Genomic DNA, 14,486 nt, shown 5'->3' on the forward strand with positions numbered 1-14,486 from the left:
CAAACGACCACAGAATGAAAGTGTGGAGCCGAGCTTTCCCTCCGACAGCTTCACACCCGGAGAACCTGCTCTGCTTTGTTAGAGGAGCCGGGCTGAGGCCAGAGGGACGAGCAGATATCAACTGATCTCGTTAACATTCCAAGAGACACTCCTGTCCCCCCCCCCTCCCCTCCACTCCTCATCCTCACCTCCCACAGCAACTGGCTGGTACAGATCGGAGGAAGAGGAGAAAGAGGACGAGGAAGAGGAGGAGATGAAGCCCACACAGCGCCGATATGCTCGGCTAATGATCCCACACAGTCTCTCAAGTGGTCCAATAAATAAGAATCCAGATAATTCACGGTCTCGAGTGTGTTTAGGCCTCATTTATTTCCTCCCTTTCTGTCCGGCTGCCCTTTCCTTCTTCCTCCCTCTGACCCTCTTGTGGAGTTCTCTCCATCCTCTCCTCCGTTGACAGCGCCCGGTGCTCGCGGGAATCATTAATGTTGACCCTAATTGTGCCAATTCCAGCAGCTCAATAGCTCTAATTACAAGGCTCTTCACTGAGGCACTCAAAAAGCCGCTGAACTGTCATAGCTAACAATTACAAAATATCTATGGGGACAAAGAGAGGGAGAAAGGGATGGGGGGTGGGGGTGTGTTGACCGGACGGCCCTTTTCAGCTCCTAAAAGCCCAGAACTGAAGCTGGACACCTGCACTAGACTCAATCTCTTCCTTCTTTTTTCTCTGGCCTTCAATGGGCCTCACAATTTATCTAAAAGGGGAAAACGATGGAGAAAAGAGGGAACTCCGAGAGAGAGAGAGGACGTGGGAGCCAGAAGTTCACAAGACGACTACAGTGTGGGAGCAGCTTCAGTTTGTGTGCTTTATGTAATAACACACGATCAGAGAGAGTATTCAGAGCATCTACTTTAAAAAAAAGTGGCAAAATAAAAAGATTTTACTGGAAGTAAAAGTCTTCCACTGAATGTCTCCTAGTTAAATGTGGTAAAATATTATTAGGCATGTGTAGATCAATTTAAAAAGTGAAAATCCCTCTGTGATTTAATTTGTATGTGGCTGAGGTGGAAGTAAACTAAAACTTCAAACTCTTTAAAGTTTTAAAAGTAAAGTAACATGAAATACTAATCATATTTGTACTTGAGCAAATATCAACATTCTACTATTAAATATCATATAAAGATTGGAGGCTTTTGTTAACAATCATATGTTTTTATTGTTATAAACTTTAATGCCACAGTCGCAGTAAAGCAAAAGTATTTTCTTATTAATTAATCACTTTTTCAATATCACTCAACAGGTGCAAGTGTCTTATCTACACTGTATGTGTGGAGGTTTGATTTATTTTCACATATTATTCTATAATCTTTACTTATGGTTTGTGTATTTAATCTTGACAATCAAATTAGACTCGAAACAGCTTCATTTACATCATGTTTTTAGCCTAAATGTTATCTGAGATCATCCTGAAGCCACGTTCCTTTTCACACGTGATCATTTATTCTATAAGGACTTGGTGATGATGTCGCGTTTCGAGTTTGGGCTTCAAACTGTTTACTCCTGAAACTCCAAAAGTGTTTAGTGGATTCAAACAATTCAACTTTTTGAGTGGTGGAGATAAGACGACCTTACTTGCAAAACCTCAGGGTAGAAATACCTCATTACAAGTGAGAGTCTGACATTATTACACACTTTAGGTAAGAAAAGGTACAGAAGAGTTATCAGTGTAATAGTGAATAACAAAGTAAAGTACTTCCCTATTAGTTTTATCAATACCAGTATCAATATAAGATCATGTGTTTTGCATGTGGATGTTTATTCGGAGATTGTAAAGAATGACTGGATTGTCGGACAAATTTAAAAGAAGGAAAAACACAATATTTCCTCCTGAAATATTCTGGAGTAGAAAGGAGAATGTAGCATTAACTTGAAGTAGTGACATAGTGAAGTACCTCGAAATTGCAGTACATACAAAATTATGAATGTAAGTTTACTGTAAGTTTCAGGAACAGTTACCTAAAAAAAGCTAATAACTGATTTAATTTCTGTGGTTTAAATGAAAACAATACAATGAGTTCATCATTGGTATTGTGAGAAAAATCTTGTAGTAACTAAAGCTGCAAATATTGTAGTGGAAGAACAATATTTCCAACTGGTTAGAAATATAAAATAACAAAATATGTTAACTGTTCTAAAATATATATGTAGTAGAGTAAAAAGTACATTTCCCTTTTTGTAGATGAAGTATAAAAAAATAAAGTAAAAAGTACAAGTATACCTCAGGTTTGTAAGTGTAGAGTTCAACTTTTTGACAACAAGCTGTTTTTCATTTTGTAGAAAATCTCCCCACACTGGGTTCTCTCTTTGTGATCAGACTTCAGGAAAACAAAGTTCACTCTTTAAATGAATGCACGGTTATTAAAGGTAAAGTGTCACAGCCATTGAATCTTCCTCCTGCAGCACTGACACACACACACACACACACACACACACACAGGCCGGCCCCCTGCTGTGCCGGTGACAGCTCCTGACTTTCCTCAATAGATGTTTTCTATTGGAGCCCAAGTGCACAGGCTAAATGTCACGGCAGCAGGATTACTGGGCTCTTCTGGAGCATTATCTGTGTCTGAATGGAGATGAGAGCCTGAGCTGTGACCTCACAACTGCTCGTCCATTGTCCCCGGAGCTCATCATCCTCCACCTCCCTGCAGCTGCAGAGCCTCCAGCTACTCTCTCTCTCCTCTCTGGATCCTCTCATCATCACACCCCATCATATGTTTTGCATGTGGATGTTTATTCTGAGATTGTAAACAATGACTCGATTGTCAGACAAATTTGAAAGAGGGAAAAACACAATATTTCCTCCTGAAATGTTCTGAAGTAGAAGCAGAATGTATCATTCATTTGAAATGGTGATTTAGTGAAGTACCTCGAAATTGCAGTACATAAAAAATAATTAATGTAAGTTTACTGTATATATATGTAGTAGAGTAAAAAGTACATTTCTCTTTTTAAAGATGAAGTATAAAAAAGTTAAGTAAAAAGTACAAGTATACCTCAGAGTTTTCGCCTGAAAAAGACAGATCTTAACCAATGAAAAACTGTAAATGCAGCTTTTATTTTGAAAAGATTGTTGTCAAAAGTAAATAGTATCGTGTGAATAATTACAAAAAACGATTTGACGACAAACTAGTGGACACCTGACGATCACAAAGAAGACGCAGCACATCTGAACTCTGCGTCTGCAGAGCCTCCAGCTCCTCTCTCTCTCCTCTCTGGATCCTCTCATCATCACACCCCTGTTGGACCAGTGTGGGGGGGTGGGGGGGGGGGGGTGGGAGTGACCTGGAGGCTCAGCCCGCTGCTCATTGGACAGCCGAGGTGTCGAAGCTCCCTCCTCTGCTCTTTAAATGAAGATGCACTGGGACTGGAGGCTCGGACTGAACCTGTGGAAGCTCGACGAGGAGCAGCTCGTCCTCCCGCAGCGGATACACCCAGAGCAGCATGCTTTCTGCTGAGTCATGATCCAGCTCCTGGACAGGTCGAGACAAAGGGACGCGACTGGGAGGACACGGGACCGGAGCCGGTGAAGGAGAGACGTGTCCCCGGAAGCTGTGGATCATCCTCCTGACCTTGACTCTCTCACCTCCTCCTGCAGATCCCCCGGTGACCCATCATCATGGTTCCGTCCTGGTTCCTCCTCCTCACCTCCTCGCACCTCCTGGTTCCTCTGCTCCTCCTCAGCTACCTGCCGCACGCCTGCGCGCAGAAGCCGGGCTCCCGGGTGAGTGCTCACCTGTACAGTACTTCCCTATTAGCTTTATCAATACCAGTATATATATTTTAAAAACAGATCATATGTTTTGCATGTGAACTTTATTCTGAGATTGTAAACAATGACTGGATTGTTGGACAAATTTAAAAAGAGGGAAAAACACAATATTTCCTCCTGAAATGTTCTGAAGTAGAAGCAGAATGTATCATTCATTTGAAATGGTGATGTAGTGAAGTACCTCGAAATTGCAGTACATACAAAATTATGAATGTAAGTTTACTGTAAGTTTCAGGGGCAGTAACCTAAAAAAAGCTAATAACTAATTTAATTTCTGTGGTTTAAATGAAAAGTTCATCATTGGTATTGTGAGAAAAATCTTGTAGTAACAAAAGCTGCAAATATTGTAGTGGAAGAACAATATTTCCAACTGGTTAGAAATATAAAATAACAAAATATGTTACCTGTTCTAAAATATATATGTAGTAGAGTAAAAAGAACATTTCCCTTTTTAAAGATGAAGTACGGGTGAGTGCTCACCTGCTGGAGATCACGTGTTCCACAGGAGAAACTTTTAAAAGATTTAGATTTATCACTGAAGTAGAAAAAGAGGAAAAGTCCGTGTGTAATTCATCAGCCACAGATTTATCACTTTGTTAGATTAAGTAGGATTCAGGTATTTCCACTCAAACCCTGGGAGAGAAAGAAGAAGTAGAAATACTTTGTGCTTTATGTGATTCTTTAATTTAAAAGTACAATTGTGTGTCCAAACCACGTGTGAAGCTAATTGGTCATGACTTGTTAAATGGGTCCCAACGAGAAATCAGCAAAGTCAACAACTACTTTCAAATTCAAGGATTTAAAATGTTATTAAATGACACTTTTTATTAAATTCGGCCTATATTCATAATAAAAAAAGCCCAAATTGATGACTCATGTATTCCTGTTGGTCCCTGAGCTGCAGACAGTGATGGATGAGAAGTGATTCTCTCAGCTCAGCTCGTTCAGCCTGAAACGCTTCGTGTTGCTTTTCCCTCAAAACCACAAAAATGCTCCTCCGGAAAAAAATGATATTTTGGACTGTATTGTAATTTTTTTTTCGACTGAAATATTTTCATCTGAACTCAGTGGGTCTTCGGGGGGGGGGGGGCACTTAAATCCTCACTCTGGACTTTTGCTTGCACAGATTGAAAGTTATGATCCCAAAAATATGGATTCTTCTTTTCTCATACTGACCACACAGCATCCTCACTCCCTTCCTCTTTCCCTTTTTTAACTTTTCAGACCTTTTGTCACTGTCTCCTTATTTTTTATTCTCCCCCCCCCACCACCACCACCACCACACACACACCGCTCTGTTTGTTCCCTCCATTGTTGGACTCTCTCTCTCTCTCTCAGCTCTTCTCGGTCCAGGGGCCGAGCGGGCGATGAGTGACGTGAGTCGCAGGAGAACAGCATTGTTTCACTTCACAGATGTAGTATAATATTTGTGGTTAGCAAGGAAGGGGGGGCGGGAGGTTGAATATCCAATACAGGCTCACATGCTGGAACTATTTCACAATGTCTTTTTAGCCCACCAACCCCCCCGCCATCCCTGCAAAAGACACTGTGGTCAGGGCTGTTTTATGGAAAGAGAAACAGGGAATTCATACTTTGTGCGATCGCTTTCTTCATCATTTGCTTTTTTAAGTGTTTCCTATCCGGACGGATTAGATCCATCGTGGCTGATTCACCACGTAGGATAAAGCAGAGATGCTGGGATGAGTTAGGAGACGTGCAGGAGGACGCTGGTGGTTTACTGGGCCGTGCTTCTTTTCTTCCAGTTGAAATATTTCATGCTTTTCATGAGACACTCGTACCCTCAGCTTCAGGAAACCACACCTGGTGAACCTCAGAATACAGATTGGTCACGAAACACCTCACAGATAAAAAAGTATCTCTCTCTCTCTATCTCTCCATAACCTTTGTCTCCATCACATGATCTCATTCTCCCCGAGGCCCAATGATGCAATAAGTGAGAACGTTTTCCCGGAGCTGGGGAATACGAGTATCGGGAACAAAGCTTTAGACGATTCAGACTGTTTCTCCGTGTGATTGTCGGCGTTTATCCGAGTCCGACCAGTCAGCTTCAGCCTGACCCTGGAGAGTTTGTTGGTTTCCATGATTGTTGTAGTGATTTGTCCGGTGGGAGGACGGCAGAACTGGGATCATGTGGTGCGGTGACGGTTGAGGACGGTAATCACACATTCTTCTCTCCCTAATCTGGAGAAAAAACATGATCTCACCAAAAAATCGTTTCCTTATCTTTCTAATCTTGATACGACATAATGTTTGAAAGAAAAAGTCTAAGATGAATAAAGTTCACATCTAATTGCACTTGGTAATGACTGCATTAGGATATTTTTGGCATGTTTTCTGGTCCTGAGTAACAAAGAATTATCCTTCTAATGAGGCAGATGGTGGACAGGCCGGGGAAATCGCATTTCTATTCTATTTTCTCTCCTCTGATTCCTCGGGGGTGCAGCATTTACAAACTATAGAGTTTACATCCATCGCCCCTTAATCCCCCTTCATCAAATCACCCACCAGCGCCCGGGATGGGACTCGATGAGCCGTCAACCTGCATTCTTCAGAGCCTGCATCAGCGAACACTCATAAACTTATCGAAAAAACAAACATAAACAGCCGGGCCCTGAGACGTGTGGCGGCCAAGACTGCATACCTCCAGCTCTGGGAAAGTGGAGCCCCGGTTCAAAAGCAGGAAATCCTTTTTATAGTCGTGACGTAGATCACAGCCTGAGCGCAGGTGTGAGGCGTCTGCATGCGTGTGGGTGCAGGTGCCCGAGCCGGCTGTTAATGATGCTTACAGTGCACAAAGGAATGGAGGTCAGGGACTGGCTCCTTTTACGAGTCAGAGACCAGGTTCTCATTCATCAGATGCAGATATTGAGGTGGAAATCAGTCAATTTTGTCAAGAGTAAATACTGCGTTAGGTTTTTGTGTCTCAGCATTTCTCACAGAGGATGAGGAATCACATAGGAGCAGCAGAGAAATCATTTTTTTCATGTAAAACGAGAACTGGAAACATCAGAGATCATCAACCGATCAGAGGCAGACACACAAGTTAAACATATTACAAATTGATTAATTTTATGCATTTCATAAAATATTCGTCCACAAGGTGCTGGATCTGATTTTTTGTATAGTATTAATCTTTTACGGTTGTTCCTCCACAAAGTTCAGTGAAGAATTTTATTTCGTGGAGTGGAAGTTATTTTTGAAGAAAGGCAGAATTAAATAATATGTATTATTTGGGCTACTTTGTAATCGGTGCCTTTCCAAACAGAGTAGAGGACCTATAAACATCATATTTGTATTTATTATGTTTTTATCTCTTAACCACTTCATTAAATAAATCTGAGAAGTTGTCTTCAATGACTTTTAACCCCTGGATATTATAAAGATGTGGAGAGAGAAATAGATATAAAACTTGACCATGGACGATAAAGTTAGTGGAAGGAAAACCATTAAAAGTGTTTTATAATATTAATAAGATGTGGACATTAAAATGCGGAGCGATAAAAGATCGGTTTGTCCGGAGACGGCTGTGATGCAAAGAGGAAGAGCTGTGGACTGGAACCACACAGATGTTCATTGCACATTTCTTCATTTAATCTTTATGGGGGAAAAACTTTCTGGGCAAAGTGATCAGGTCATAGTTTGGCATCATCGTCCTGTGTGAAGAGTCATGAAATACAAACCTGTTAGATTAACTTCATCCTGAGTTTCGTGAACAGCAGTTTCTGATTAGCCGCTCGAAAGAGAAAGAAACCCGGACAACACTTGTTGGTGTTGAAGCTGAAACGACAACACGCACATGAACGTTTCTGCGGATTTCTATCGAGTCGTACATTTTGAATATTTAGGGTTAATTTCACGACAATCTAGTCTTAACATTCTGGCGTTTGTTAAATTGACATAAAGGCAGAGTAAGGATTCAAAGGTGGTGCTGGAGTTTTAGGAATTTCCAAAACAACTTCCAAAGGAATCTGTTTATTCCCTCCACCGAGGAGATCACTTGTTTGTTGGTCTGATATTCAGCAGGATTACACCAAAACAACAGGACAGATTATTATGAAAGTTAGTGGAAAGATGAGTTACAGGTCCGGGAAATATCCATTACAGTTTGGTGCAGATCAGGAACCAGGAATTTTAGTTTTATTTTCTTTAACATTAAGAAATACGATATCTTCAAAGACGTCTCAGAGAATAATCTTGAAATAAATCAGCCATGTTTGTGTAAGTGATATTTTTGAGTCTTGAAATATTACAGAGTGAATTTGAAAGTGCTAGTCCACTACAAGACCTCACTCTGTGTAAATTCTGTGTATTAGTGAGATTCAAAGAGGAATATTCCTGTTTAAAGAGTCATGGCTCCGTAATCCCTCAGATTATTAGATTATCATGACGGCATTTCCTATCAAACTAGCTCAGCAGATTAGCCTCCGCTCTGCCGCATACTTAATCATTTCCTTTCAAATGTGTGAGTGTGGGGTCTCAGCTTAAGTGTGCGATGGGGATGTGAAATACACACACACACACACACACACACACACACACACACACACACACACACACACACACACACACACACACACACACACACACACACACACACACACACACTTCCTGGGAACAAACTACAGTGAAAGCTGACTGCTCCGTAGCCAGGATGTGGAATTAGTGACAACTAAGGAATGTTACAAACAAGGAATGTTGTTAATCAGTTTTAGAGTCAATTCCAATAAAGAATCACACACACACCCACACACGCCTACACACACACACACACACACACACACACCTGACAATTTTGTTAAGAGGAAATCTGATTTCAGCTCTGTTTGAACGTGTTTTTCATCAACTCTTTAACACGTGTATTAATTCTGCTGGAGTTTAGAATCATAACAATAGATAACTTATTAAATTAGAAGACTGAGTTGCTCGTGGGGATGAACCCACAAAGGATTGTGTCTTTCAGCCTGTTGTGTTGGTTTTCTGACATGTTACGGTAGCAGACACGTAGTAATTAGTTAGTAAAGTGGGACACACATTCAAATAACACATTTAAAGCCTCAAATCAATGTTTCCTATAAATTATGCCGCGGACATTTAGAGCAAATCAACACCGTTTCACCAAAAGCTCTCGAACTTGTTTCTTTTTTCCAAGCTGACATCTTGGCTCCTCTTTTTTTATCCTGAGGTCTTTGTATCTTTCGGTATAAGAAACTCACTAGCTGTGATTTTTCCGGATCTGCGACTAGGGGGCTGACGGGAAAAGTTCCGGAAAATATCCGGAGTAACCGACCGGGTTCAGTGAACGTCTGAAAGCAGTTTAACAAACTGACAGGATTATTTATTCTTTGAGATCGAAGCTTTGTCCTTTCTCCACATGTCACCTTTAAAACTACTTTGCCGAAACTTTATCAACTAAGACGAGACAGTAATTACATTAAGAGGTCACATAAAAAGGAATGGCGGAGGTAGCGGACCACACTCGGATGGTTTAAGCCCAATCCTCTCACTCCTTTGCACCTCCCGTGTGAAAGTGGTCCGGCTCGTCCTGTGCACGCCAGCTCACAAAACACGACACAAAACCCAATTAGACATTTTAAAGGAATCAGTGGGGAGGGAGGGAGGGAGGAGGAGGAGAAGGGCAGAACTTTTTTAATGCATTCCTTTTTATTCTCTCCACTTTTTTTTTACAACACGGTTAAGTGAAGTGTGTTAATTGAAGCAGCATGAGGGATTGGCATTCACTTTATAGATTTCCTGAAAACTAAATGCCAGTCATCGGACTCAAGTGATTACCTCGGCCCGTTAAAGGCACACAACAGCTCACAATTAGCCCCGACTTTCATTGGCTTGTTTCCTCTGTGGTTGGTTTGCTTTGATCCACCTTTTCCTCCGTTTGACCACTTGTTGGTTATTGTGTACGACAAACACGCTGATTAATGACACAGGTTAGCGTTAGACTGGTGAATACAGTGTGTTTGAATGTGTTGGGGCCTTTTTTTGTTGTTGAGCCTAAACGGGATAATGAGCCCATCCCAGAGTTAGCACACGGAGATGTCACACACACACAAACACACATACACACACACACACACACACACACCGATTGAGTCCGATCTCCGATCTGTGCATGAAATAAAGCAGTTTCCTCAGAAGCAGTCATCTTCCTCTGATATTTGATGCATTGAATTGTCTCTAAAATTACACACGATACACGAGGAGTTATATACAGATATAAAATCTGTTGAACAAGAATTTGCTACCCTTGACAAATATATCTCAGCAATAATCAGGAGCTCCACCAGTATTGTATTTTATTGTATTTAAAAAAGCGCGTCTTTTATAACATATGTACGATAACTCAGGGAGCAAGTTAAAAAGCACGAGAGAGAGATTTATCGCATTCAGGAATTTATTTTTCAACGTTTTTCCCTCATGCCGAGGATGTTTCTGTCGATTAAACAGAACAGATATTTTCCACCAGACAGGATCTGATTTATACTTTCCTTGTGATATTAATTCTAGGTCATAGCTCAGGTCGACCATTATCAGAAGAGAAAGGGAACACGGTCACTTTCTCTTCTCCTCTACATTTAAAGGTTGTTTCATTAAGGAGAATCAATGGCATAGAAAGGCACATAGTGGAAATCAAACCTCCACTAAGGTCCAATAGTTACCTTAGATTTAATCAAGCTGCTCTAAATTTTACACACTCATCGATTTATATTAATCCCCTAAATATGTCTGATTCTGATATGATCTCTCTCGGCTCGTGTCCCATCCTTCCACCAAGTTGTGTGGAAATTGGTTCAGTCATTTTTTTACATAATCCTGCTGACAAACAAAGGGACGGGGGTGAAAACGTAACCTCCTCGGTGGAGGTAATTCCATTCTGCTTTATAATGCCCATACTGTAGCTGGTGTTTGTATTGTATACACATGTTTATCATGTTTAATATCTTTCTGTGGGTCATATTATAACATTTTTCTTCAGCATGCAGCATTTCAAACTCTGCAAGTGAAGCAGCAAACAGAGTTAAGTGGTTGTGACAGTTTGAACATCCACACAACAGCTGTATCACCTCTGTGACAGGAGGGACGGCTCCCGCGCTACTTCTGCACGGATTAAATCTGATCTGGAAAATGGTTTCTAATCACAGACAAGAGGGAAACTGAACACAGCACAAATCTCTGTGTGTTATTAAGTCATTAAGACGCTTCAGTCACAGTTTATTTGCAGATGAAAACTCTGAAGTCTGGCAGCTGGATATTAAAACTAACCAGAAGTATTAAATTAACTGTAATGCCTGTGGACTGGTACACTGTAATTTGGAGTTGTAGCAGTGACAGTGATACAGCCGGTGTTTTCCAAACGCAACATCAGCCTCGAGTACAACGTCTGGATTACTGGCAGAGCTATGGACTGTGGGCCTGAAGCCGTATCTCCCTGTGCAGCTCATACACACAATTGTAGGGAACACTCACAAAGACACAGCTGACGTTACTACACAACCCTCCACAGACCTGGAGGCAGAAACACACAAGACACGTTGTGAGTCATTCTCGAGCCGCCTCTGCGACCGCAGTTCTACTTTCTAACATCATCAAATGCTAAATCTAGACAGTGACTTTGCATGTTTGAGATCCTTCGGCTACAACTCAAGTCGACTTCACACATGTAATGAATATTTTCAAAAGCAGGTTTTTCCCGACGGCGCCCGGTTGTTTTCCGCTCGCTCCCGGATGGATGAAAATCACCGGGTTCTTGTTGGACTCGCCAGACGCATCAGTGAACTTGGAAACTTCTCTGTTGTGTTTTTAGAAACTTAAGTGTACCTTTGCTCCAGCCATCCACTGCTTTCCATAAATTTGGGTGCAATATCTATTATAGCCTCAAATGTGTTGGGCAAAGCATTTTCCAGGCAGATTGATTTAAGAAGCCTGCGCCACATTACCTCATTACAACAGCGTTACATCACAAGATCAATGTGGACTTGGCGTAAAAGTGTTTTTTCTGCAGTCACAGAAAATGTAAAAACAACGTTTTCTGACTGGAATGTACAAAAGTAGATTGAATTGTATAAAGCACAACTGCATTAAGTGCTGCTCTCTAAAGACACTAAGATGATGTAAAACTCTTATACGTCTGTTCCCGGCTGAAGAAAGTCCTGATAAGTGGAGTTAATGTGAAAATGATATTGTTTATATCGTGTGTTCGCTGTTAAACCTACAATCCGTCCAAAGAAATACAAATAAAACCAGTTGAAAAGTTGAACCTAATTGCATTTACTGTTGCAGTTCTGTTCCACATAGCACCCCCCCCAACCCCCCGACTCGTCAACCCGTTAAGTGTGCCGACATAAAAATCATTACTTTCAAATCATATTCTTTCTCCTTGCTCCTCGGCTGAAACCGAATCCCTGCCAGTGACGGTAAAAAAAAACAAAGAAGACCACTTTGCTTATGCTGTAATGGTTGCACAATGGAGGTTTGCATTTCACTTATTTTATGAGTAGTGAAGAGAGAGAGAGAGAGAGAGAGAGAGAGAGAGAGAGAGAGAGAGAGAGAGAGAGAGCTGGGGGCTCTGTACGCTTGTGGCTAGGTGTGTGTGTGTGTGTGTGTGTGTGTGTGTGTGTGTGTGTGTGTGTGTGTGTGTGTGTGTGTGTGTGTGTGTGTCTGTGTGTGTGTGTTTGGGGGAATTTGGCTTGTTAAATGTGAGAATCTCTGCGCTCATTGTGTTCCCGGTCAGGACATCAGCACCAAACCCTTGTGCAACTCCCCCTCGGCTCATCTTTGACTCCCTCTCCTCTGGTGGGCCGTCGGGCGGACGAGGGTCCCGCGCCCGCACAATGTGACAGGGTTTATATCTGAGCGGCCTCCGTCACTCCAAGATACGTGCACTTCTCCTCCTCTTCCTCTTTGAAAGCAAAGGGCCGACGAGCGCTTGTTGGAGTGAGATTATTCCCCCGAGGCCTCATTCAAAACTCTATTATGTCGTTTGGTAAAAGTTTAGTAAAACTTTGATGTGCTTTCACCCCGATGTGAAACTCGAGCTTCTCCCGCCAGGTTGAGGTAACTCGTGTTATTTCTGAGCACCGTGTGTTCCTCAGCAGATCCGGTGACGGCTCCTGTTACACATTAGTCTGTTTGACTTGGATGTGTTTGTTTGATTTTGATTGTAAGACGCCGGGTGGGTCTTATCCCCCCACCTCGGGCCATTATTGTCCCAGCAGGGGGGGGGGGCGGCTGTTTCCCCTCAGGAGATAATGCCAGGTCCCGTCAGCCGGAGCAGCTGATTGCTCTCAGACAGACAGTGAGTGGAAATAGCTCAGCGTTTGTTTTAAACTTCTCCAGTTGCCAGATTGGTGAGGTTCACCGCATCAGGACGATTCACAGCGTGCCTGATAAGATGGAAACCACAGGAAAGTCAAATGTTTGCTCATCTCCGACCAACTCCTCTGGGGCTGAGAGACGAACCTCACTCAGCAGGTCGCCCCTGTCGGTTTCTCACATGTGATCCAGGCTCAGTGTCATTCACCGCTGGCGTGAGTCGAATTTATTTTGGCAGCAGTTAAATGTGAACCACGTGCACATTTATTATGGTAAGGAATGGATGTAAAGCAACGGTCCAATGGAAACTGTTGTGACACTCGATCAGACCTGAGAGGAGGTTGTGTATTCGATTAGAGAGATGACTTTATTCTCTGTTATTTGATATTCTCTTCGGATCACTCGGCTTTTTTAAGCTTTTTCTTTCAACGAGAATTAAATTACACTTGTTTTTCATATTCTGAAACTGATCTTTGATGCATTGAATTGACTCGATACACGAGGAGTTATATACAGATATATAATCTGTTGAACAAGAATTTGCTACCCTTGACAAATGTAGCTCCACCAGTATTATATTTTATCGTATTTACAAGAACCGCCACTTTTATAACATACGTACGATAACTCAGGGAGTAAGTTAGAGAGATTTATCGCATTCATGAATTTATTTTTCAACGTTTTTCCTATTGTGGCCTAGCTCAGCGGTGCCAACTTACCATCAACTGGTAGTAATGCACAATTAAAGCATGAATGCCACAAAAGACGCAGGGAAATGGGAGGAAGTGTCTCGATCACTTCCTTTTCACATCACCATTTCAAATAATATCGAATGTCGCCCAAGGAGACGTGCAGCAAAAGTCACCTCATCATTATCATCATCAACAGCAGATGAAGGGCAACAGAGAGCAAGCTAATTAGGTTAATAGGTTAAAACCAAGTGGCTACAAATTCAATTAGATAGAATCCAAAGATATGATCTGCTGTGGCCACAGTGTCATGACCAAGACTATGACTACAAGGGAACTTTAATAAAGATGTAATCTTCAGTCCAAGTGAAAGAAGCTCCTACGTGCCCGAGGCTCTGGTTTCACCTTTATGGGAAACGAGTCTGTGGGCGGGACAGTGTGACTAAGTAGTGACTGCATGTGGGAGACTCGGTAAAGAGAGTTTATTTCCACTTACCGGACAATGCTGTCTCAAAATCTGTGATTTAATGCTTTATTATGACAGCGGATCCATTAAGACTGTGAGTCAGGGACGAGAGCCGGGGTCAGGGGTCAACCTGTGGGCCGAGACCAGACACTG

The sequence above is a fragment of the Limanda limanda genome, chromosome 12 (genome assembly GCF_963576545.1).
Source record: "Limanda limanda chromosome 12, fLimLim1.1, whole genome shotgun sequence".
In the NCBI taxonomy this organism is placed as follows: Eukaryota; Metazoa; Chordata; class Actinopteri; order Pleuronectiformes; family Pleuronectidae; genus Limanda; species Limanda limanda.